Below are 25,638 nucleotides of genomic sequence, written 5' to 3' on the forward strand. Positions count from 1 at the left end.
GGACCCAGTCGGACCTTGGGATTAAACACATCCTCCCCACGCCAAAAATTGCAGGCCCTATGTCAATCAGGGTTACCCACACAACTCCTGCACCTCCTCCTCCTTCTCTTCAGCCTCCATCTCTGAAAAGAGCACATCATTCAGAAGCTGGATGCACTGAAGCACTGACTCAGCCAAGCGGCAACAAGCTGTGCTGAATCTAATCTGCTCAGATGACAAACCGCACAATGCTGAAGAGTTGTGGACAGCGCTGAAAGAGCAGTCAGATTTTTGGATGACATCACTGAACCTACAGCCAGGCATGGTCATGTGTGACAATGGCCGGAACCTGGTGGCGGCTCTGAGGCAAGGTGAGCTCATACACGTACCTTGCCTGGCCCATGTGCTTAAACTTGTGTAACCATGTGTTCAACGTTTTCTCAAAAGCTACCCAGACCTGCTGGATCTGATAGTGAAAGTACGCCGCCTGTCTGACCATTTTAGAAAGTCAGCTACAGCTTCAGCTGCCCTTGCTGTGCTTCAGCAGCATTTGCAGGTTCCTGGTCACTGATGTTACACCCACTTCGGTTTCTGCACCTTTGCGGGGTCCCCGTCGGGACTCCCGCTGTGTGTCGGCTCCACGCTGTTAGGATGCAGCCTCTTCCTCTTCTGCTTCCTGGCACCCTGCCAGCAGTTTCTCAGGCAGAGTACTTAGGTCACGTGTGCGGTTTCTTAAAGAGACAGCGCGCATTTTTCAAGAGATGCTTCTTGCCAATGGCGTGTTGTTCATTGCTATTTCTAGCTCCTCCACCATAGGGACAGCGCCGGAGCAATAAGTATCCACTGTTGCTTCTTCCGGTTCCAGTCAGCATGTGCTTCTGAAGTTCTCTGCCAGTGCTCTGCTTATACTCTCCTATCTCCACTGATAATCAGCTACCTGTTATCTGGCTATCTTGGACGATGTTCGCTCTGTCTACGCCAGATCCATCTCGTCCCGCCAATCTGCCATCCTCATCCCTGGACAACACCAGTACCGCTGGAACCAGCTTCTACCTGTCCATCTGGTATCACCTGGTTATCTCCACATCTCTCGCTAATCTGCTTGTCTGTTTATCCTGCTGGGACAGCTGCTACGAGTTCGGGGTCTAACTGGAGGTAGCACCAGTGTCCCCCAGGCATTCCATTCTGACCCTGTTCGAGGGGATTTACCATGGGTGTTTGGGGCTCATGTAGTCATGCCTCCTTCAGAGCCCCCCAGAGGTTCCACGTTAAACCTAAATAAAACGAATGTGAACTTCAACTTCTGTGCATCCGTTTCCATTCGTTACAGATTGCTCCGGCCATTGAACCCGCTGTATCCCAGACTTTGCCGGCCGTGGAGCTATGTCAAGAAGTCTGAAGGGTCAACAGGACAAGATCATGACTTTTCTTCACAACGTGTCTGCTCGCATGGATACCCTGGCTTCTTTGACTGCACCTGTCTCTGCTACTGGTATCCAGGTATCTAGCTGTACTGCAAGTAAAGGTCCTCGGCTGGCGGCTCCCACCCGCTTTTGTGGCAATCCCGTTCAGTGTCGGGGGTTCATTAACCAGTGCACACTGCACTTTGAACTCCAGGGGCATATGTTTTCTTCTGATCGGGCCAAGGTGGGTTTCATCATGTCCCATCTTGATGGAGAGGCTCTTGCCTGGTTGAATCCACTGTGGGAGAGAATGGATCCTGTGGTTACTAATCTCCAGTCTTTTCTAAAGGCATTTCGCAGGACCTTTGATGAACCCGGTCGCGCTACGTCGACAGCTTTAGCTCTTCTTCGACTACGACAGAAGGATCTTACAGTAGCTCAGTATGCGGTGCAGTTTCGTACCCTATCGTCTGAATTATCCTGGAACAACGAAGCCTTCGTGGCAACCTTCTGGCAGGGTCTTTCAGGAAGAATTAAGGAGGAGCTGGCAGGACGGGACATACACACAATTCTGGATGACCTGATTTCCCTGGCAGTTCGGAATGATCTACAGTTTCAAGAATGATCCAAGGAGACCAAACATGAAAAGGGATCCTACCAAAAAGTGAACCTCTAAAAGTGAACCTGGAAATTATAGGCCAGTAAGTCTAACTTCTATTGTTGGTAAAATATTTGAAGGGTTTCTGAGGGATGTTATTCTGGATTATCTCAATGAGAATAACTGTTTAACTCCATATCAGCATGGGTTTATGAGAAATCGCTCCTGTCAAACCAATCTAATCAGTTTTTATGAAGAGGTAAGCTATAGGCTGGACCACGGTGAGTCATTGGACGTGGTATATCTCGATTTTTCCAAAGCGTTTGATACCGTGCCGCACAAGAGGTTGGTACACAAAATGAGAATGCTTGGTCTGGGGGAAATTGTGTGTAAATGGGTTAGTAACTGGCTTAGTGATAGAAAGCAGAGGGTGGTTATAAATGGTATAGTCTCTAACTGGGTCGCTGTGACCAGTGGGGTACCGCAGGGGTCAGTATTGGGACCTGTTCTCTTCAACATATTCATTAATGATCTGGTAGAAGGTTTACACAGTAAAATATCGATATTTGCAGATGATACAAAACTATGTAAAGCAGTTAATACAAGAGAAGATAGTATTCTGCTACAGATGGATCTGGATAAGTTGGAAACTTGGGCTGAAAGGTGGCAGATGAGGTTTAACAATGATAAATGTAAGGTTATACACATGGGAAGAGGGAATCAATATCACCATTACACACTGAACGGGAAACCACTGGGTAAATCTGACAGGGAGAAGGACTTGGGGATCCTAGTTAATGATAAACTTACCTGGAGCAGCCAGTGCCAGGCAGCAGCTGCCAAGGCAAACAGGATCATGGGGTGCATTAAAAGAGGTCTGGATACACATGATGAGAGCATTATACTGCCTCTGTACAAATCCCTATTTAGACCGCACATGGAGTACTGTGTCCAGATTTGGGCACCGGTGCTCAGGAAGGATATAATGGAACTAGAGAGAGTACAAAGGAGGGCAACAAAATTAATAAAGGGGATGGGAGAACTACAATACCCAGATAGATTAGCGAAATTAGGATTATTTAGTCTAGAAAAAAGACGACTGAGGGGCGATCTAATAACCATGTATAAGTATATAAGGGGACAATACAAATATCTCGCTGAGGATCTGTTTATACCAAGGAAGGTGACGGGCACAAGGGGGCATTCTTTGCGTCTGGAGGAGAGAAGGTTTTTCCACCAACATAGAAGAGGATTCTTTACTGTTAGGGCAGTGAGAATCTGGAATTGCTTGCCTGAGGAGGTGGTGATGGCGAACTCAGTCGAGGGGTTCAAGAGAGGCCTGGATGTCTTCCTGGAGCAGAACAATATTTTATCATACAATTAGGTTCTGTAGAAGGACGTAGATCTGGGGATTTATTATGATGGAATATAGGCTGAACTGGATGGACAAATGTCTTTTTTCGGCCTTACTAACTATGTTACTATGTTACTATGTTACCATCAGGTTTCTCATACTCCTAAATTATCGACCTTCTTGACTTCGTCTTCCTCACCTATGGCTATGGAGCTAGATTGAGTAAGCTTCGGCAACCGCCGCCAGGAGGGGAGCTGTTTCTACTGTGGCAGTTCCAAGCATTATATCCTCTCTTGTCCAAAGAAATCAGGAAACTCCAGTGCCTAGGGTCTGTAGGAGAGGCTACCCTAGGTAAGGATCATCTCTCTCCTTCATTACAAATTGCTGTCTCTGTGGTAAAATTTTTGGAATTCTATCACCTGGATTCTGGAGCCGCCGGAAATCTCATTCAGCAGGCACTAGTGGATTGTTATCAGATACCAGTCCAGCACTTTCTGGAACCGTTGCAGGTGAAATCCGTAGATGGCAAACCTCTGTCCGAGTCCGTACGGTTTCAGACTGAGCCTTTGGAACTCTGGGTAGGTTCAATGCATTCTGAAATAATCCACTTGTTGCCAGATTCGTCTCACCCCTTGCTTCTAGGTCTACCTTGGTTTCGGATACATGAATCAGTCTTAAATTGGAAGACGGGAGAGGTTCTGCATTGGGGAGACTCCTGCTTGAATCGGTGTATCATTCCCGTCTGTCCTGTTCTTCCTCCATGCCAGGTCACTGCTCTGCTGGGTCTACCATCTTCTTACTGGTCCTTCGCTGATGTCTTTGGGAAAAAGGAAGCAGAGAAATTACCTCTGCACAGGTCATATGATTGTCCCATCGATCTGCTTCCCTCCTCCTCAAGGGCGAATTTATCCTCTTTCTCAAGCAGAGACTCACTCCATGTCTGAATACATTCAGGATAGCCTGGCCAGGGGATTTATCCAGAAGTCATCCTCGCCAGCCAGAGCAGGATTCTTCTTCATGAAGAAAAAAGATGGTTCCCTACGGCTCTGTATTGATTACAGGGGGCGGAATCAGATTACCGTAAGAACAGGTATCCATTGCCACTAATTTCTGAGTTGTTTGACCATCTTAGGGGTTCTAAAATCTTCACCAAATTGGATCTCAGGGGGGCCCACAACCTGGTATGCATTCGTGAAGGAGACGAGTGGAAAACCGCCTTTAACACACGGGATGGACATTACGAATACCTGGTAATGCCGTTCGGCCTAAGTAATGCACCTGCAGTTTTTCAGGAATTTGTAAATTATATTTTTAGAGATCCGCTCTATTCGTGTGTTGTCGTTTATCTGGATGACATTTTGAAGAATCAACAACAAGTGGAACACAACTGTGAAGTTGAACAAAATTTTTTGATTATTTTAATTTTTTGTGGAAGTTCAAAAACTGAAAAGTGGGGCGTGCAATATTATTCGGCCCCTTTACTTTCAGTGAAGCAAACTCACTCCAGAAGTTCATTGTGGATCTCTGAATGATCCAATGTTGTCCTAAATGCCGAATGATGATAAATATAATCCACCTGTGTGTAATCAAGTCCCCGTATAAATGCACGTGCTGTGTGATAGCCTCAGGGTTCTGTTTGAAGCACAGAAAGCATCATGAAGACCAAGGAACACAACAGGCAGGTCCGTGATACTGTTGTGGAGAAATTTAAAGCCGGATTTGGATACAAAATCATTCACAAAACTTTAAACATCCCAAGGAGCACTGTGCAAGTGATCATATTGAAATGGAAGACGTATTATACCACTGCAAATCTACCAAGACCCGGCCGTCCCTCTAAACTTTCATCTCAAACAAGGAGAAGACTGATCAGAGATGCAGCCAAGAGGCCCATGATCACTCTGGATGAACTGCAGAGATCTACAGCTGAGGTGGGACAGTCTGTCCATAGGACAACAATCAGCCGTACACTGCACAAATCTGGCCTTTATGGAAGAGTGGCAAGAAGAAAGCCATTTCTCAAAGATATCCATAAAAACTCTTGTTTAAAGTTTGCAACAAGCCACCTGGGGGACACACCAAACATGTGGAAGAAGGTGCTTTGGTCAGATGAAACCAAAATCGAACATTTTGGCAACAATGCCAAACGATGTGTTTGGCGTAAAGGCAACACAGCTCATGGCCGTGAACACACCATCCCCACTGTCAAACATGGTAGTGGCAGCAACATGGTTTGGGCCTGCTTTTCTTCAACAGGGACAGGGAAGATGATTAAAATTGATGGGAAGATGTATAGAGCCAAATACAGGACCATTCTTGAAGAAAACCTGTTGGAGTCTGCAAAAGACCTGAGACTGGAACGGAGATTTGTCTTCCAACAAGACAATGATCCCAAACATAAAGTAAAATCTACAATGGAATGGATCACAAATAAATGTATCCAGGTTTTAGAATGGCCAAGCCAAAGTTCAGACCTCAATCCAATCGAGAATCTGTGGAAAGAGCTGAAAACTGTTGTTCACAAACAATCTCCATCAAACTTCGCTGAGCTCGAGCTGTTTGCCAAGGAAGAATGGGCAAGAATTTCAGTCTCTCGATGTACAAAACTGATAGAGACGTACCCCAAGCGACTTGCAGCTGTAATCGCAGCAAAAGGTGGCTCAACAAAGTATTAAGTTAAAGGGGACGAATAATATTGCACGCCCCACTTTTCAGCATACCATCCTCAATCCAATGGGAAAGTAGAGAGGACCAATCAAATCCTGACTGGATTCCTGCGACATTTTGCCAATGTGCATCATGATGACTGGATCAAGTTGCTGCCTTGGGCAGAATTCTCGTACAATAATCAAGTAAGTGAATCCTCTGGAAAATCTCCTTTTCAGATTGGGTTTGGACTCCAACCTGGAATTCCTCTTCCCATCTCCTGGTCTTCAGGGGTTCCTGCAGCTGACACCTTTACAGGGGAATTCTCGAAGATATGGAGTGACACAAAAGTCGCCTTGGAGAAGGCCTCACAACGTATGAAGAGGCATGCAGACAAAAGATGTCTGGATGCTCCAATCTTTCGGCCTGGAGATAAGGTGTGGCTTTCCTCCAGGTATATCTGTCTGAAGATGCCCTCATACAAACTGGGACCTCGCTTCATCAGTCCATTTGTAGTCTTAAAACAAATTAAAGCAGTTTCGTACAAATTGAAATTGCCTCTTTTTTTACGTGTGCCTAACTCGTTTCATTTTTCCCTTCTCAAACCAGTAGTTTTGAGTTCCTTTTTTAAAGACCCGGGTTCTACTCTAAATCCTGTCAGTGAGGAGGATGTTTTTGAGGTAGAGAATATCTAGGCCACTAAGAAAGTAAGACCTATTGTCTGGTGAATTGGAGGGGCTTTGGTCCTGAGGAGGGGTCATGGGAGCCTAACGAGAATTTCCGGGATCCTTTTCTCCTGAAAAGATTCTATGCAGGCTTGAAAAAGAGGGGGCGTAAAGAGGGGGATACTGTTACACCCGGGTCGGTTTCTGTACCTTTGCGGGGTCCCAGTCGGGACTCCCGCTCTGTGTCGGCTCCATGCTGTCAGGATGCTGCCTCTTCCTCTCCTTCCTCTCCTGCTTCCTGGCGTGCTGCCAGCAGGTTCTCAGGCAGTGTGCTTAGATCACGCGGGCACTCACTCCCGGTCTCTTAAAGGGACAGCACGCATTTTGTGTTGTGATACCCCTGGACGAAGCATTTCAGTGCGAAACGCGCGTCGGGAGTGGTGGGTCCCCAGGAGTACTTCATTGGTAACTATGCTTATACTTATTATACTATAATCAGTATATTACTATACTTATTACCATTGTTGCTTGTCCGTACATGGTCACACAACACTACTGTCTGTATATAGATTTCAGAATTTTGATTAATTGTATACATGTTACTATTTATTTGGGGTTACAACCTGGGTTACCCACCTTTTCTGCCTGTGCTTGTGGCAATATACCTAGCTTTTTATACTTGTTTTTATGGTGTTTAATAAAGGTTATGTATTTTTTAGTGGCCTAGTGTGAAGGTGCTTTTTTGGTTATTTATTGCTACGTACTTCATGGCCTTATATGGTGGATATACTTAGGTGTTTCTTATAAAAATGAACAAGGGCTGGATTGGGTAAGACTTCTGTATATCTCTGAATGAATACAGCTAAACCTAACCTCAAATACATTGTCTTTTTTGTGGAGGTGTATTCTCATGCAGCTCTTCACTACCACATATGGGTATACGCTTCTTGATTTAGTCTGTTTTGTGTTATCTTCTTCCTTATCCTCATACTCATCATCCACAACCATACAAACACCAGGGTGAACGTGATGCAAAAGTCACTCATTTTTTGTGCAAGGGTGTTTTTATGATGCCCATTAATAATTTTAAGCCAAATAATCTTTAACCCCCCCCCCCCCCAGGGGGAATTGTTTGTCAGCCCATGCACTTAGTGTATGGGCAATACAAGTCTTGGAGACCCGCTCCTTTGTAATGGGACAGTTTTTTTTATGAGGCCCTCCTACATGTTTCTTCCAAGGGGGAATTTTGTTGCGTGCAAATTTGGGTCAAGTCGGCCCTTGCATTCAATGCATAAGGAAACAGTATGGCAGGACCAACTGAATAATGTGAAGTGGGTTTTCCTGTGGCCATCCAGTATCTGGGTTCAAGGGCTTATTGGGGTGCATATGACTTGATAGCAGGGCAGGCCTTGCATTCAATGCAACATTTTTTCAGGAAGCCCTTCTGTACCTCTCCTGAAAGGGGTATTGGGGTGTGTCTTAATTCTTGGCAGCCCAGCCACTCACTGCATAGGCAATAACAGCATAGTAGACCCACTGTTTAATAATGAATATTAATGCCGCCTGATACCCCTCTAAAATAGGCTTTGTGACTTTAAGAGTCCATCCTTCATAAATTAAACAAGATGTTTCTCCTTATGTGTCACACACCACATGGCCAGCTAGGGTTGTTAAATGCTACAATGACATTTCCCAGTGAATGCATCTGTATGGATTGAAAGCAATGTTAAATTTGAAAAACGCATCAAAAACGCTGCGTGTGAACATATCCCAAGTGGTGTAGAAACATTTAGATTTGGGATTAATTATTTTACCTTATATACAAGTCATTACCCTGGAAAGGATGTACCTTAACATATTTCCCAGCAAAATCCATTTTGGTTATGTTTTTGTATGTTTTGTGGTGCACCTGTAAAAATGGCGTGAAATTCTGACAACATAGCTTACAGCTGTTACCTAGGAGTCAGGAATGCTTCCAGGGGCGATCCCCATTATGCTCCTGTGTCATATGAGCAGTGTTTCCATCATTTTCAGACATTTTTAGACCTTAAAAGGACCCGGGGGGGGGGGGGGGGTATTGCGGTAAAAATACTCAGGTCTCCCATAGATTTATATTGGGCTCGTTGCTCAGGTCGAGTACCCGAGTATTCCAATTTGCTCGACCCGAGCAACGAGCACCCGAGCATTTTAGTGCTAGCCCATCACTAATATTTATGCATTTAAATGAGATCTCCTCTGAGATGTCTTTTTTCTAAGCTAAACAGACCCAACTTTTCCAACCTCTCACCATATGATAGGAGTCTAGCTTTTAAATATAATTTTTAAAGTGTGGAGCCCAAAACTGGATCCCATATTCTAGATGTAGCCTCACCAGTGATTTATAACGGGGTAACAATATGTTGAGATCGTGGGATTATATTTCTCTTGTTTATCAACCCTAAAATCTTGTTTGCTTTTGCCGCTGCTGCTTGACATTGAGTACTGCTGCTCAGCTTACTCGTAACCAGAATATCCAAGTCCTTCTCTTGTTCTCTAGTCTCGAGTATGCTCCCATTTAATGTATATGCAGCAAGAGAATGTCTTTCTGTCCATTTACGATCATTTATTGATATACTGTAGGGTCAGATAGCACAATAGAGTCAGCCTATGATGAGCAGAGGTTCCATTTTGAGGTCATTAGAGTGCTAACCTCTGCGAATAAGCAGAGACAATTTCAGGGATTGTTTATATATATAAGGACTATTAGGTACACTTTTTTATTACATAGGTGTGACTGACAGTATACTCTATGTATGAATCCCACAAAAACATGGAGTCAATAGGCTACCAAAATTAAAAGATGAAAAAGGTACAAGGTCTAAACAAGGTCTAAACATGTAATGTACGTGTTTGCAGTATTAGTACAAAAATATAAAGGTTATATGAGTTACAAAGCTATAGACTGAAGTAAGCATAGATAATATACATTTGAAAGGTCAGTAAATAAGGTCATGTTTTGCATGGGCTTCCTCTGGAAGACTGTGAGATATATATGTATATGTGTATATATATATATATATATATATATATATATATATACTAGCTATTGAACCCGTTCTACGCCCGGGTGGCGAGCATTTATATTGGTATATGGTCTCCATCATGTGCTGCTGCCATCCTGCGCCCGTTCTGTCATGTGCTTCTGCCATCCTGCGCCCGTTCTGTCATGTGCTGCTACCATCCTGCGCCTGTTCTGTCATGTGCTGCTGCCATCCTGCGCCCGTTCTGTCATGTGCTGCTGCCATCCTGCGCCCGTTCTGTCATGTGCTGCTGCCATCCTGCGCCCGTTCTGTCATGTGCTGCTGCCATCCTGCGCCCGTTCTGTCATGCGCTGCTGCCATCCTGCGCCCGTTCTGTCATGCGCTGCTGCCATCCTGCGCCCGTTCTGTCATGCGCTGCTGCCATCCTGCGCCCGTTCTGTCATGCGCTGCTGCCATCCTGCGCCCGTTCTGTCATGCGCTGCTGCCATCCTGCGCCCGTTCTGTCATGCGCTGCTGCCATCCTGCGCCCGTTCTGTCATGTGCTGCTCCCATCCTGCTGCCATCCTGCGCCCGTTCTGTCATGTGCTGCTGCCATCCTGCGCCCGTTCTGTCATGCGCTGCTGCCATCCTGCACCCGTTCTGTCATGTGCTGCTCCCATCCTGCGCCCGTTCTGTCATGTGCTGCTGCCATCCTGCGCCCGTTCTGTCATGTGCTGCTGCCATCCTGCGCCCGTTCTGTCATGTGCTGCTGCCATCCTGCGCCCGTTCTGTTATGTGCTGCTGCCATCCTGCGCCCGTTCTGTCATGTGCTGCTCCCATCCTGCTGCCATCCTGCGCCCATTATGTCATGCGCTGCTGCCATCCTGCGCCCGTTCTGTCATGTGCTGCTGCCATCCTGCGCCCGTTCTGTCATGTGCTGCTGCCATCCTGTGCCCGTTCTGTCATGTACTGCTGCCATCCTGCGCCCGTTCTGTCATGTGCTGCTGCCATCCTGCGCCCGTTCTGTCATGTGCTGCTGCCATCCTGCGCCCGTTCTTTCATGTGCTGCTGCCATCCTGCGCCCGTTCTGTCATGTGCTGCTCCCATCCTGCTGCCATCCTGCGCCCGTTATGTCATGCGCTGCTGCCATCCTGCGCCCGTTCTGTCATGTGCTGCTGCCATCCTGCGCCCGTTCTGTCATGTGCTGCTGCCATCCTGCGCCCGTTCTGTCATGTGCTGCTGCCATCCTGCGCCCGTTCTGGCATGTGCTGCTGCCATCCTGCGCCCGTTCTGTCATGCGCTGCTGCCATCCTGCGCCCGTTCTGTCATGTGCTGCTGCCATCCTGCGCCCGTTCTGTCATGTGCTGCTCCCATCCTGCTGCCATCCTGCGCCCGTTATGTCATGCGCTGCTGCCATCCTACGCCCATTCTGTCATGCGCTGCTGCCATCCTGCGCCCGTTCTGTCATGTGCTGCTGCCATCCTGCGCCCGTTCTGTCATGTGCTGCTCCCATCCTGCGCCCGTTCTGTCATGCGCTGCTGCCATCCTGCGCCCGTTCTGTCATGTGCTGCTGCCATCCTGCTCCCGTTCTGTCATGTGCTGCTCCCATCCTGCGCCACTATTGTATTATATGCCCCCGAATGCTGCTGCCATATAAAAAAAAAAAAAAATACCATACTCACCTATCGTCCGGCTCCACTGCAGGTGTGTCTTCAAGAAAATGGCGCCGGAAAGCGCGGACTGCGCAGGCGCCGATTCCGGCAGCAGGAATCGGCGCCTGCGCAGTCCGCGCTTTCCGGCGCCATTTTCTTGAACACACACTCCGGCTCCTCTGCCTGTGACTGGACTCTGTCACAGCAGAGGAGCCGGAAGACGGAGCCGCACACAGCGCTGGAACGGAGGACAGGTGAATATACTTACCCTCCCTCCTGGCGCGTCCACGGTCCCTGACTCTCCGGTGGAGATTGCGGTATGCGTTCAGTGCTTACGCATACCGCAATCTCCTGGGAGCGTCACTCTGTGGGGGCCAGACTGCGCCGGCGCTTGCGCCTGCGTAGTCTATAAAGGCTTCGGACAGAGTGACGCTCCCAGCGTTATATTATAGATATATATATATATATGCTGTAGTTTTCAATGAACCACTATGACTAAATTAAATTGTAGTCCTACTCTCTGTTCTTCTTTTAAAAATATTGCTGCATTTATTTATATGCCAGAATAAGTTTATTAATTTATATTTTTCTAAAATCAATATGTGCTTTTAATGGATATCTATAAAGTATTTGACTTAACCCCTTCCCGACCCATGACGCCACGTAGGCGTCATGAAAGTCGGTGCCAATCCGACCCATGACGCCTATGTGGCGTCATGGAAAGATCGCGTCCCTGCAGATCCGGTGAAAGGGTTAACTCCCATTTCACCCGATCTGCAGGGACAGGGGGAGTGGTAGTTTAGCCCAGGGGGGGTGGCTTCACCCCCTCGTGGCTACGATCGCTCTGATTGGCTGTTGAAAGTGAAACTGCCAATCAGAGCGATTTGTAATATTACAATGAAATATTACAATCCAGCCATGGCCGATGCTGCAATATCATCGGCCATGGCTGGAAATACTAATGTGCCCCCACCCCACCCCACCGATCGCCCCCCCAGCCCCCCGATCTGGCCGGTACACTGCTCCGGCTCCCCTCCATCCAGTGCTCCGCTCCCCCCCGTGCCCTTGTCCGCTCCCCCCGTGCTCCAATCACCCCCCCGTGCTCCAATCACCCCCCCTGCATTCCGATCCACCCCCCCGTGCTCCGTTCCACCCCCCCATGCTCCGTTCCAGCCCCCCCCGTGCTCCGTTCCACGCCCCCCGTGCTCCGTTCCACGCCTGCCGCGCTCCGATTCCCCCCCCGTGCTCCGATCCCCCCCCCGTGGTCCCCCCCACCCCATCATACTTACCGATCCTGCCGGGGTCCCGTCCGTCTTCTCCCTGGGCGCCGCCATCTTCCAAAATGGCGGGCGCATGCGCAGTGCGCCCGCCGAATCTGCCGGCCGGCAGATTCGTTCCAAAGTGCATTTTTATCACTGAGATAGATTATATCTCAGTGATCAAAATAAAAAAAATAATAAATGACCCCCCCCCTTTGTCACCCCCATAGGTAGGGACAATAAAAAAATAAAGAAATTTTTTTTTTCCACTAATGTTAGAATAGGGTTAGGGGTAGGGTTAGGGTTAGGGGTAGGGTTAGGGTTAGGGGTAGGGTTAGGGCTAGGGTTAGGGTTTCGGTATGTGCACACGTATTCTGGTCCGCTGCAGATTTTTCCGCTGCGGATTTGATAAATCCGCAGTGCTAAACCGCTGCGGATTTATGGCGGATTTACCGCGTTTTTTTCTGCGCATTTCACTGCGGTTTTACAATTGCGATTTTCTATTTGAGCAGTTGTAAAACCGCTGTGGAATCCGCACAAAGAAGTGACATGCTGCCGAATGTAAACCGCTGCGTTTCCGTGCAGTTTTTCCGCAGCATGTGTACAGCGATTTTTGTTTCCCATAGGTCTACATTGAACTGTAAACTCATGGGAAACTGCTGCGGATCTGCAGCGTTTTCCGCAGTGTGCACATACCTTTAGAATTAGGCTATGTGCACACGGTGCGGATATGGCTGCGGATTCGCAGCAGTATTCCATCAGGTTTACAGTACCATGTAAACATATGAAAAACCAAATCCGCTGTGCCCATGGTGCAGAAAATACCACGCGGAAACGCTGCGTTGTATTTTCCGCAGCATGTCAATTCTTTGTGCGGATTCCGCGGCGTTTTACACCTGTTCCTCAATAGGAATCCGCAGGTGAAATCCGCACAAAAAACACTGGAAATCCGCGGAAAATCCGCAGGTAAAACGCAGTGCCTTTTACCCGCGGATTTTTCAAAAATGGTGCGGAAATATCTCACACGAATCCGCAACGTGGGCACATAGCCTTAGGGTTAGGGTTGGAATTAGGGCTGTGGTTAGGGTTAGGGGTGTGTTGGGGTTAGGGTTGTGATTAGGGTTATGGCTACAGTTGGGATTAGGGTTAGGGGTGTGTTGGGGTTAGTGTTGGAGGTAGAATTGAGGGGTTACCACTGTTTAGGCACATCAGGGGTCTCCAAACGCAACATGGCGCCACCATTGATTCCAGCCAATCTCGTATTCAAAAAGTCAAATGGTGCTCCCTCACTTCCGAGCCCTGACGTGTGCCCAAACAGTGGTTTACCCCCACATATAGGGTATCAGTGTACTCAGGATAAATTGCGCAACAATTACTGGGGTCCAATTTCTCCTGTTACCCTTGTGAATCTAAAAAAATGCTTGCTAAAACATCATATTTGAGGAAAGAAAAATGATTTTTTATTTTCACGGCTCTGCGTTGTAAACGTCTGTGAAGCATTTGGGGGTTCAAAGTGCTCACCACATATCTAGATAAGTTCCTTGGGGGGTCTAGTTTCTAAAATGTGGTCACTTGTGGGGGGTTTCTACTGTTTAGGCACACCAGGGGCTCTGCAAACGCAATGTGACGCCCGCAGACCATTCCATCAAAGTCTGCATTTCAAAAGTCACTACTTCCCTTCTGAGCCCCGACGTGTGCCCAAACAGTGGTTTACCCCCACACATGGGGTATCAGCGTACTCAGGAGAAACTGGACAACAACTTTTGGGGTCCAATTTCTCCTGTTACCCTTGGGAAAATAAAAAATTCTGGGCTAAATTATTATTTTTGAGGAAAGAAAACGTATTTATTATTTTCACGGCTCTGCATTATAAACTTCTATGAAGCACTTGGGGGTTCAAAGTGCTCACCACACATCTAGATAAGTTCCTTTCGGGGTCTAGTTTCCAAAATGGGGTCACTTGTGGGGGGTTTCCACTGTTTAGGCACATCAGGGGGTCTGCAAACGCAACGTGACGCCCGCAGAGCATTCCATCAAAGTCTGCATTTCAAAACGTCACTACTTCACTTCCGAGCCCCAACGTGTGCCCAAACAGTGGTTTACCCCCACATATGTGGTATCACCGTACTCCGGAGAAACTGGACAACAAATATTGGGGTCAAATTTCTCCTGTTACCCTTGGGAAAATAAAAAATTCTGGGCTAAATAATTATTTTTGAGGAAAGAAAACGTATTTATTATTTTCACGGCTCTGCATTATAAACTTCTATGAAGCACTTGGGGGTTCAAAGTGCTCACCACACATCTAGATAAGTTCCTTTCGGGGTCTAGTTTCCAAAATGGGGTCACTTGTGGGGGGTTTCTACTGTTAAGCCACATCAGGGGCTCTGCAAACGCAACGTGACGCCCACAGAGCATTCCATCAAAGTCTGCATTTCAAAACGTCACTACTTCACTTCCGAGCCTCGGCATGTGCCCAAACAGTGGTTTACCCCCACATATGGGGTATCAGCGTACTCAGGAGAAACTGGACAACAACTTTTGGGGTCCAATTTCTCCTGTAACCCTTGGGAAAATAAAAAATTCTGGGCTAAATAATTATTTTTGAGGAAAGAAAACGTATTTATTATTTTCACGGCTCTGCATTATAAACTTCTATGAAGCACTTGGGGGTTCAAAGTGCTCACCACACATCTAGATAAGTTCCTTTCGGGGTCTAGTTTCCAAAATGGGGTCACTTGTGGGGGGTTTCTACTGTTAAGCCACATCAGGGGCTCTGCAAACGCAACGTGATGCCCGCAGAGCATTCCATCAAAGTCTGCATTTCAAAACATCACTACTTCACTTCCGAGCCCCGGCATGTGCCCAAACAGTGATTTACCCCCACATATGGGGTATCAGCGTACTCAGGAGAAACTGGACAACAACTTTTGGGGTCAAATTTCTCCTGTTACCCTTGGGAAAATAAAAAATTGCAGGCTAAAAGATCATTTTTGAGAAAATAATTTTTTATTTTATTTTCATGGCTCTGCGTTATAAACTTCTGTGAAGCACTTGGGGGTTCAAAGTCCTCACCACACATCTAGATTAGTTCCTTTGGGGGTCTAGTTTCCAAAATGGGGTCATTTCTGGGGGATCTCCAATGTTTAGGCACACAGGGGCTCTCCAAACGTGACATGGTGTCCGCTAATGATTGGAGCTAATTTTCCATTTAAAAAGCCAAATGGCGTGCCATCCCTTCCGAGCCCTGCCGTGCGCCCAAACAGTGGTTTACCCCTACATATGGGGTATCAGCGTACTCAGGACGAACTGGACAACAATATTTGGGGTCCAATTTCTTCTATTATCCTTGGCAAAATAGGAAATTCCAGGCTAAAAAATCATTTTTGAGGAAAGAAAAATTATTTTTTATTTTCATGGCTCTGCGTTATAAACTTCTGTGAAGCACCTGGGGGTTTAAAGTGCTCAATATGCATCTAGATAAGTTCCGTGGGGGGTCTAGTTTCCAAAATGTGGTCACTTGTGGGGGAGCTCCAATGTTTAGGCACACAGGGGCTCTCCAAACGCGACATGGTGTCCGCTAACAATTGGAGCTAATTTTCCATTCAAAAAATCAAATGGCGCGCCTTCCCTTCCGAGCCCTGCCGAGTGCCCAAACAGTGGTTTACCCCACATATGAGGTATCGGCGTACTCGGGAGAAATTGCCCAACAAATTTTATGATCCATTTTATCCTACTGCCCATGTGAAAATGAAAAAATTGAGGCGAAAAGAATTTTTTTGTGAAAAAAAAGTACTTTTTTATTTTTACAGATCAATTTGTTAAGCACCTGAGGGTTTAAAGTGCTCACTAGGCATCTAAATAAGTTTCTTGGGGGGTCTAGTTTCCAAAATGGGGTCACTTGTGGGGGAGCGCCAATGTTTAGGCACACAGGAGCTATCCAAACGCGACATGGTGTCCGCTAACGATGGAAATAATTTTTCATTCAAAAAGTCAAATGGCGCTCCTTCCCTTCCGAGCCTTACCATGTGCCCAAACAGTGGTTTACCCCCACATGTGAGGTATTGGTGTACTCAGGAGAAATTGCCCAATACATTTTACGATCCATTTTATCCTTTTGCCCATGTGAAAATGAAAAAATTGAGGCTAAAAGAATTTTTTTGTGAAAAAAAAGTACTTTTTCATTTTTACGGATCAATTTGTGAAGCACCTGGGGGTTCAAAGTGCTCACTATGCATCTAGATAAGTTCCTTGGGGCGTCTAGTTTCCAAAATGGGGTCACTTGTGGGGGAGCTCCAATTTTTAGGCACACGGGTGCTCTCCAAACGTGACATGGTGTCCGCTAAAGAGTGGAGCCAATTTTTGATTCAAAAAGTCAAATGGCGCTCCTTCCCTTCCAAGCCCTGCCGTGCGCCCAAACAGTGGTTTACCCCCACATATGAGGTATCAGCGTACTCAGGACAAATTGGACAACAACTTTCGTGGTTCAGTTTCTCCTTTTACCATTGGGAAAATAAAAAAATTGTTGCTAAAATATAATTTTTGTGACTAAAAAGTTAAATGTTCATTTTTTCCTTCCATGTTGCTTCTGCTGCTGTGAAGCACCTGAAGGGTTAATAAACTTCTTGAATGTGGTTTTGAGTACCTTGAGGGGTGCAGTTTTTAGAATGGTGTCACTTTTGGGTATTTTCAGCCATATAGACCCCTCAAACTGACTTCAAATGTGAGGTGGTCCCTAAAAAAAATGGTTTTGTAAATTTCGTTGTAAAAATGAGAAATCGCTGGTCAAATTTTAACCCTTATAACTTCCTAACAAAAAAAAAATTTGTTTCCAAACATGTGGGAAATGTTATTTATTAACTATTTTGTGTCACATATCTCTCTGGTTTAACAGAATAAAAATTCAAAATGTGAAAATTGCGAAATTTTCAAAATTTTCGCCAAATTTCCGTTTTTATCACAAATAAACGCAGAATTTATTGACCTAAATTTACCACTACCATGAAGCCCAATATGTCACGAAAAAACAATCTCAGAACCGCTAGGATCCGTTGAAGCGTTCCTGAGTTATTACCTCATAAAGGGACACTGGTCAGAATTGCAAAAAACGGCAAGGTCTTTAAGGTCAAAATAGGCTGTGTCATGAAGGGGTTAATATATATTTCTTCGAACCATTTATTGTACCATACCATCAAATTATTGGATATACTGTGAATTACCTAACATAATGACAATTCTCAGCTATGGGGTACTGATGGTTTGCTCTGGTAATCAGAGGTATGACACAAGCCTATAGCCACAAACCACAGCCTAGATACTTTTGGAGTCAAGCACCGACAGGATAGTGTAATACACAGCACTACCAAAGTAGTATTATAAATGCAATCACAATATCACATGGATGTTCAAGTCCCCTTGAGAGAATAATAAACACTGTATTTTTTGGATTACAAGATGCATTTTTTCCCCCAAATTAGGGGGAAAAGTAAGGGGGGGATCTTATAATTCGAATATACCTTACTGGCTGCAGTGGAGCAGGGTCCCAGGGTCACTGCTGGGAGATGGGGGTGTTCGGAGGTGCAATGCTGTGGATGTTTGGTGGTATGGTGGCTCTGCCAAGATTTTGTGAGAGACGGAGCCCTGCACTTCCATGGTTTACACTGCAGTGGACTCCAGGAAAATGGCAGCTGAGGGCATCGAATGCGTAGATGGAGATCTCAGTGCCAAGACCTTGCTTCTGCAGCGTCGCACCGCAGACCTGTAGTGTCGCACCACTGAAACAACCAGAGTGTCACATCTCCGCTTTGAACATCCCTTCTTTCCAGCCTGGGGTCCATCGCCTCATTCCTGCCTCTGACAGCAACGACCCTGGGACCCTGCCACACTGCAGCCACCACCCCCAGTAAGCATAAGACGCACGGATTATAAGAAGCACCATCATTATCCTAAAAACGTTTGCATGCAAAACATGATCTTATTTATCCCACACAATGAACAGCAAAAATAGGAAAATCAATGCCCTAATTGCTATTCCTCTTCTTCATTCCACTCACAGAAAACTAGTTAACAGCTTGTAAATATTCCAAAATTGTACCAATAAATACTACAGTAGGTTACACAAAAAAACAAGCCCTCATAAAGATATAAAAATGAAAAGAAAAGTAAAGCTATGTGCACATGTTGCAGATTTGGCTGCGGATCCGCAGTGGTTTGGCCGTTGCAGATTCGCAGCTGTTTTCCATGTGGTTTACAGTACCATGTAAACCTATGGAAAACAAAATCTGCAGTGCATATGCTGTGGAAAATACCACGCGGAAATATAGCGTTGTATTTTCCGCAGTATGTATATTCTTTGTGCGTATTCCGCAGCGGTTTACACCTGCTCCTCAATAGGAATCCGCAGGTGTAAAACCGCCGGTGGAATCCACACAAAAGCCACAGGAAATCCCTGGTAAATCCGCAGATAAAATGCAGTGCGTTTTATCTGTGGATTTTGCAAAAAACGGTGCGGAGAACTCAGCACACGAATCCACAACTTGTGCACATAGCCTCAAAGGTATGGCTCTCAGAGCATGATGTAAAAGAAATGGCAGTTGTGGAAACAATCTTACATAGTAAACATTCTTTCAAAAATAGAAGTATTTTTTATTTCATTTTTATCAATTAATAAAAAAGGAAAGTGAGTGAACAAAAGTGAAATCTGAATCAAATCAATATTTGGTGTGACCACCATTTGCCTTCAAAACTGCATCAAAGCATCCATTCTTCTAGTTACACTTGCACACAGTTTTTGAATGAACTCAGCAGGGAGGTTATTCCATACATCTTGAACTACTAAGTAATAGTGATGAGCGAACTCGCTCGGATAACATGTTATCTGAGCGGGCTCTGAGGGTTATGTGAATAATATGTTCGAATCCCTGCGGCTGCATGTTTTGTGGTTATTAGTGGCAACACATGCGGGGATTTCCTGTCTGTTAGACAATCCCTTCATATGTTGCAGCTGTCTAAAAGCCGCAAAACATTCAGCTGCAGGGACTTGAACATATTAACAGAGCACGCCCAAGATACTCGGATAACACCCTAGCATGCTCAGGTAACACGCTATACGAATGTGCTCGCCCATCACTACTACCTACAGATCTTCTGTGGATGTTAGCGTTCTCAAATCCTTCTAGCTTTTCATGTAATCCCATACAGATTAGAGGATGTTGAGATCCAGGCTCTGTGAGAGCCATATTTTCACCTCCATGACTCTTTCAGTCTTTGTGCTGAACATTGTCCTTAATGACATTGGCTGTATGTTTGGGGTCATTGTAAAGCTGCAGAACAAATTTGGCACCAATCAAACGCCTCCCTGATGGTTTTGCATCAAATATACAGCTAGCATCTCGTTGGCATGATGTAGGCTCAGCATCTGAGCCTGCTTCATATTTGGTCACCCAACAATATATATATAAATCAGAAGTAGTTCAGATCATGTTTTCTTTTTAATAGTTTTCATTATACCATAAAAAGGGGGCATACACAAGGATGTGGTGAAGTGATTAAACTGCCCCTTGTTTCAGGAGGATGAGGTGGTGACTTACCATTTGCTTAAGTTTTCTCTCCGCATCCCCAAACCCCCTTTTGCTAAAGGCACATGAAGCACTAGGTATTGAGGCATAACAGTGTCAGGATATTAGAGTTAGCGCCAGAAAGTTATGCTCGATGTTGAGTAACCTCTTGATTCTGGCTGGTGTTCTGTGTCAGGTGGGGCCCAGAGGGGAAAAGGAACGAAAAACTTGATTTGGGGTCTGACTTTTTCACCTAGGAGTGAATTCTAAATTTAGGGTCCTGGTCTGGTTCTGTTTAATATAGTGGTCTTGTTTTAGGCCTAAGAAGACCACTAAATTAATCAGCTTGGTCTGGTATCAGATGAACTTCGGGGCCAGTCAGCAGTTTGGTCTAAGACTTGATTAATTCAGTAGGTTGTCCTGGATTCATTTATAACCTATAGAGCACAACCTCCTCTCCTTGAGACTGCTAATAACACAAAAGTCTTAGTAAATTTTACTCCAAGAATTTAAAATAGATCTGAATTTTAATGACAGTGTATAGTACGTTGGGACACGTTAGCATGCAATCCTATCATTTACTCTACAACAGTTTCAGGTACAATTGCTGGTCTGTAGAATGATTGCATGTGGGCATTTGTATCCTTTCATCCTAATAATACAATATGAAGAACCTATGACCAATATATATGACAGAGTCAATTGTTAAATACTGATTTGCTGTATGACATGTTTTTTTTCTTAAAACAAATTTATAATTATCACTTCTAATATCTGCTTAGTGTCTGAATTGCACAGATAAATGAGTAATTTCATGATGCCATTCTTAACGCTTAATGTGTTCCAAGTGTCATCAAAATCATGCTGAGCTTTCATCATTGATTTGAATAGTACAAAAATGAATATAATTCTTATCGTTATAAAACCCCTTTGACATAATATAAATGAGCTTATTAGAACAATGGCGGCTGAAATTGATTGGCAGACTTTTTCTTCTAGCTTTTTTTTTCTCATTCCATTTCTCATTCCTACTAGTTTAAGTAGCTGATTTCCAACTGAATGGCGCTGCAGCATCAGCACAGCCTAGGAAAATAAATACATCCAGAGGCAAGGATTTATGACTAGCTCATTTTTTATAGGCTCAAGCTTGCAGCAAACATTTAACACTTAATAATGTCATGCCTGTCATCAATAGCTTAACAAGATTGCTGTACTTCTGCTTTCAACAGATCAGGGAATGCTGGTAGTTATTCATGTATATGAGGAAATACCCCATTTATTACATAACGTATACAATCATTTCAGTGGTGTGTTCACAAGTCCCTAATGATCATATATTGCCTTTAGTATTTGCTGTAGTTTTTATGAACACTATATTCAATATAGATTGTACAATTTAGGAAAATTATGTCTTCAGATTGGATTTATGAAATAATTTCAGCAGCAATTCTGTAAGAAAAACAACATGTAAAGCTTTAGGATATTAGCATGGTTTCAAAATACCTTTAATTAGGACTAGTTAGAGCCACCTCCTGAGTGTTCGGGTTCGGCTCGGTTTGTCGAACAGGGAAGTGTTCGACGAAATGCTCGTCGATCGTTCGACGAACACCGTCGAACCTCATTGAAACCAATGGCAGGCAAACACAAACACAGCAAACACATGGAAAACACATAGAAAACACCTTAAAAGGTGTCCAAAAGCTGACAAGCTGCTCAGAAGACACAACAAACACATGGAAAAGTCACAACTACATATAGTCATGCGAAAAGAAAAGAGGTGGAGGAGTAAAAGGAGGAGGAGAAACAGATATAGGCATGTCATGCCCTTCTAAAATCAAGAAAGGCTGGAGTAAAAATTTAAACTCACTCTACCAACACCCAGACATCTTGACAAAAAGACATAGTGGTACCCCTGTTGGGAGTTGTGCCTAAAAATGAACCCAATACATTCAGACTAATCCACCATTTGTCATATCCAAGGGGCAGGTCAGTAGACGACAGCATCGACGCGGACTATGTACTGTACCTCCTTTGACGAAGCAATCAGGCGGGTCAAGAAGTTGGTAAGGGGCACCCTAATGGCCAAAACAGACATTGAGGGGGTGTTCCGGTAACTACCTGTGCCTCCGAATAGTGTCCTCCCATTGGGCTGCTTCTGTGAAGGAGCATACTACATATATCGCTGTTTGCCCATGGGGGGCTCCATATCCTGCTCACTATTTGAGGCGTTTAGTTGCTTCCTCGAATGTGTCATAATGGACGTTTGTAAAGCGGCACATATTATCCATTACCTCAACGACTTCTTATGCCTGGGCCCAAAAGAGTCGCCACAGTGTGAAAACACGTGGTAGTCCACCTGTGAGAAGGAGAGAGCTGGAGAGAGAGTGGACACCACAGAGCCGAGGGGTTAGACTGAGAAGGAAAGAAGGCGGTGTAGCTTGCTTCATGGGTGGGGTACTCTGATGAGTAGCAGAAATTGCTACTAGGCCCAAAAGGATTTCCTGGACCAAATACCATTAAAAAAATAGTAATTAGGTAAACAGGCAGTGTAGCTTGCTTCATGGGTGGGGTACGCTGCTGAGTAGCACCAAATTCTATTAGGCCCAATAGGATTTCCTGGGCTAGATGCCATTACAAAATAGTAGTTAGGTAAACAGGCGGTGTAGCTTGCTTCATGGGTGGGGTACGCTGCTGAGTAGCACCAAATTCTACTAGGCCCAAAAGGATTTCCTGGGCTAGATGCCGTTAAAAAATAGTACTTAGGTAAACAGGTGGTGTAGCTTGCTTCATGGGTGGGGTACGCTGCTGAGTAGCACCAAATTCTACTAGGCCCAAAAGGATTTCCTGGGCTAGATGCCGTTACAAAATAGTAGTTAGGTAAACATGCGATGTAGCTTGCTTCATGGATGAAGTACGCTGCTGAGTAGCACCAAATTCTACTAGGCCCAAAAGGACTTCCTGGGCTAGATGCCGTTACAAAATAGTAGTTAGGTAAACAGGCGGTGTAGCTTGCTTCATGTGTGATGTACGCTGCTGACTAGCACCAAATTCTTCTAGGCCCAAAAGGATTTCCTAGGCTAGATGCCATTACAAAATAGTAGTTAGGTAAACATGCGGTGTAGCTTGCTTCATGGATGAAGTACGCTGCTGAGTAGCACCAAATTCTTTTAGGCCCAAAAGGATTTCCTGGGCTAGATGCCGTTAAAAAATAGTAGTTAGGTAAACAGGCGGTGTAGCTTGCTTCATGGGTGGGGTACGCTGCTAAGTAGCACCAAATTCTACTAGGCACAAAAGGATTTCCTGGCTAGATGCCATTAAAAAATAGTACTTAGGTAAACAGGTGGTGTAGCTTGCTTCATGGGTGGGGTACGCTGCTGACTAGCACCAAGTTCTACTAGGCCCAAAAGGATTTCCTGGGCTAGATGCTGTTAAAAAATAGTGTTTATGTAAACAGGCGGTGTAGCTTGCTTCATGGGTGGGGTACGCTGCTGACTAGCACCAAATTCTACTAGGCACAAAAGGATTTCCTGGGTTAGACGCCGTTAAAAAGTAGTTCTTAGGTAAACAGGCGGTGTAGCTTGCTTCATGGGTGGGGTACGCTGCTGAGTTGCACCAAATTCTACTAGGCACAAAAGGATTTCCTGGGCTAGACGCCGTTAAAAAGTAGTACTTAGGTAAACAGGCAGTGAAGCTTGCTTCATGGGTGGGGTACGCTGCTGAGTTGCACCAAATTCTACTAGGCCAAAAAGGATTTCCTGGGCTAGATGCCGTTACAAAATAGTAGTTAGGTAAACATGCGGTGTAGCTTGCTTCATGGGTGAAGTACGCTGCTGAGTAGCACCAAATTCTACTAGGCCCAAAAGGATTTCCTGGGCTAGATGCCATTACAAAATAGTACTTAGGTAAACAGGCGGTGTACCTTGCTTCATGGGTGAAGTACGCTGCTGAGTAGCACCAAATTCTATTAGGCCCAAAAGGATTTCCTGGGCTAGATGCCGTTACAAAATAGTAGTAAGGTAAACAGGCAGTGTAGCTTGCTTCATGGGTGGGGTACGCTGCTGAGTTGCACCAAATTCTACTAGGCACAAAAGGATTTCCTGGGCTAGATACCGTTACAAATAGTAGTTAGGTAAACAGGCGGTGTAGCTTGCTTCATGGGTGGGGTACGCTGCTGACTAGCACCAAATTCTACTAGGCCCAAAAGGATTTCCTGGGCTAGATGCCGTTAAAAAATAGTGTTTATGTAAACAGGCGGTGTAGCTTGCGTCATGGGTGAGGTACGCTGCTGAGTAGCACCAAATTCTACTAGGCACAAAAGGATTTCCTGAGCTAGATGCCGTTACAAAATAGTAGTTAGGTAAACAGGCGGTGTAGCTTGCTTCATGGGTGAGGTACTGTGCTGAGTAGCACAAAATTCTATTAGGTATAAAATGATTTCCTGGGCTAGATGCAGTTAAAAATTAGTAATTAAATCAACAAGCGGTGTAGCTTGCTTCATGGGTGAAGTACGCTGCTGAGTAGCACCAAATTTTACTAGGCCCAAAAGGATTTCCTGAGCTAGATGCCATTACAAAATAGTAGTTAGGTAAACAGGCGGTGTAGCTTGCTTCATGGGTGAGGTACTGTGCTGAGTAGCACAAAATTCTATTAGGTATAAAATTATTTCCTGGGCTAGATGCAGTTAAAAATTAGTAATTAAATTAACAAGCGGTGTAGCTTGCTTCATGGGTGAAGTACGCTGCTGAGTAGCACCAAATTCTACTAGGCACAAAAGGATTTCCTGGGTTAGACGCCGTTAAAAAGTAGTACTTAGGTAAACAGGCGGTGTAGCTTGCTTCATGGGTGGGGTACGCTGCTGAGTTGCACCAAATTCTACTAGGCCCAAAAGGATTTCCTGGGCCAGATGCCGTTAAAAATAGTACTTAGGTAAACAGGCGGTGGGTGGCTGGGCTACTCTGCTGACTAGCATACACTGAAGCTTTGGAGCAGACCTCTGAATCCCAGGCCAATGGTATGAGGAAACAACTCTGCAGACGACTCCACCCACCTGGAATTGACGCTGGCAACGTCATGTAAAACTCAGCAAGGGGACTAAATAAAAGAGTCTACATTTTTTCCAAAAATTCAGCCACAGACACCACTTAAGTAACATCAATTTCGCCAGAGTTTTTTAAAACGGTTGGCGAGATGATTTTCAAAAATCATCAAGCTTTTAGTCTCCCCAAGATGACACAGGGGTAGAAAAGTCCTTGCGGATCCAGGATTTCTTCATCTTGATGAACGTTAGTCTGTCTACATTGTCACTGGACAGCCGCGTGTGCATATCTGTCAGCACACCACCAGCAGCCCTGAACACACGTTCAGAGAGAACGCTGGCTTCGGGGCACGACAAGATCTCCAAGGAGTGAGTGGCAAGCTCAGGCCATTTTTCAAGATTGGAAGCCCAAAATGAGCAAGGGTCCAGTTCCACAGCATTGGCATCGATGTTAACTTGGAGATACTCTTGTACCATCCTCTCTAGGCGTTG

Source organism: Ranitomeya imitator, chromosome 1 (genome assembly GCF_032444005.1).
Source record: "Ranitomeya imitator isolate aRanImi1 chromosome 1, aRanImi1.pri, whole genome shotgun sequence".
NCBI classification, from domain to species: domain Eukaryota; kingdom Metazoa; phylum Chordata; class Amphibia; order Anura; family Dendrobatidae; genus Ranitomeya; species Ranitomeya imitator.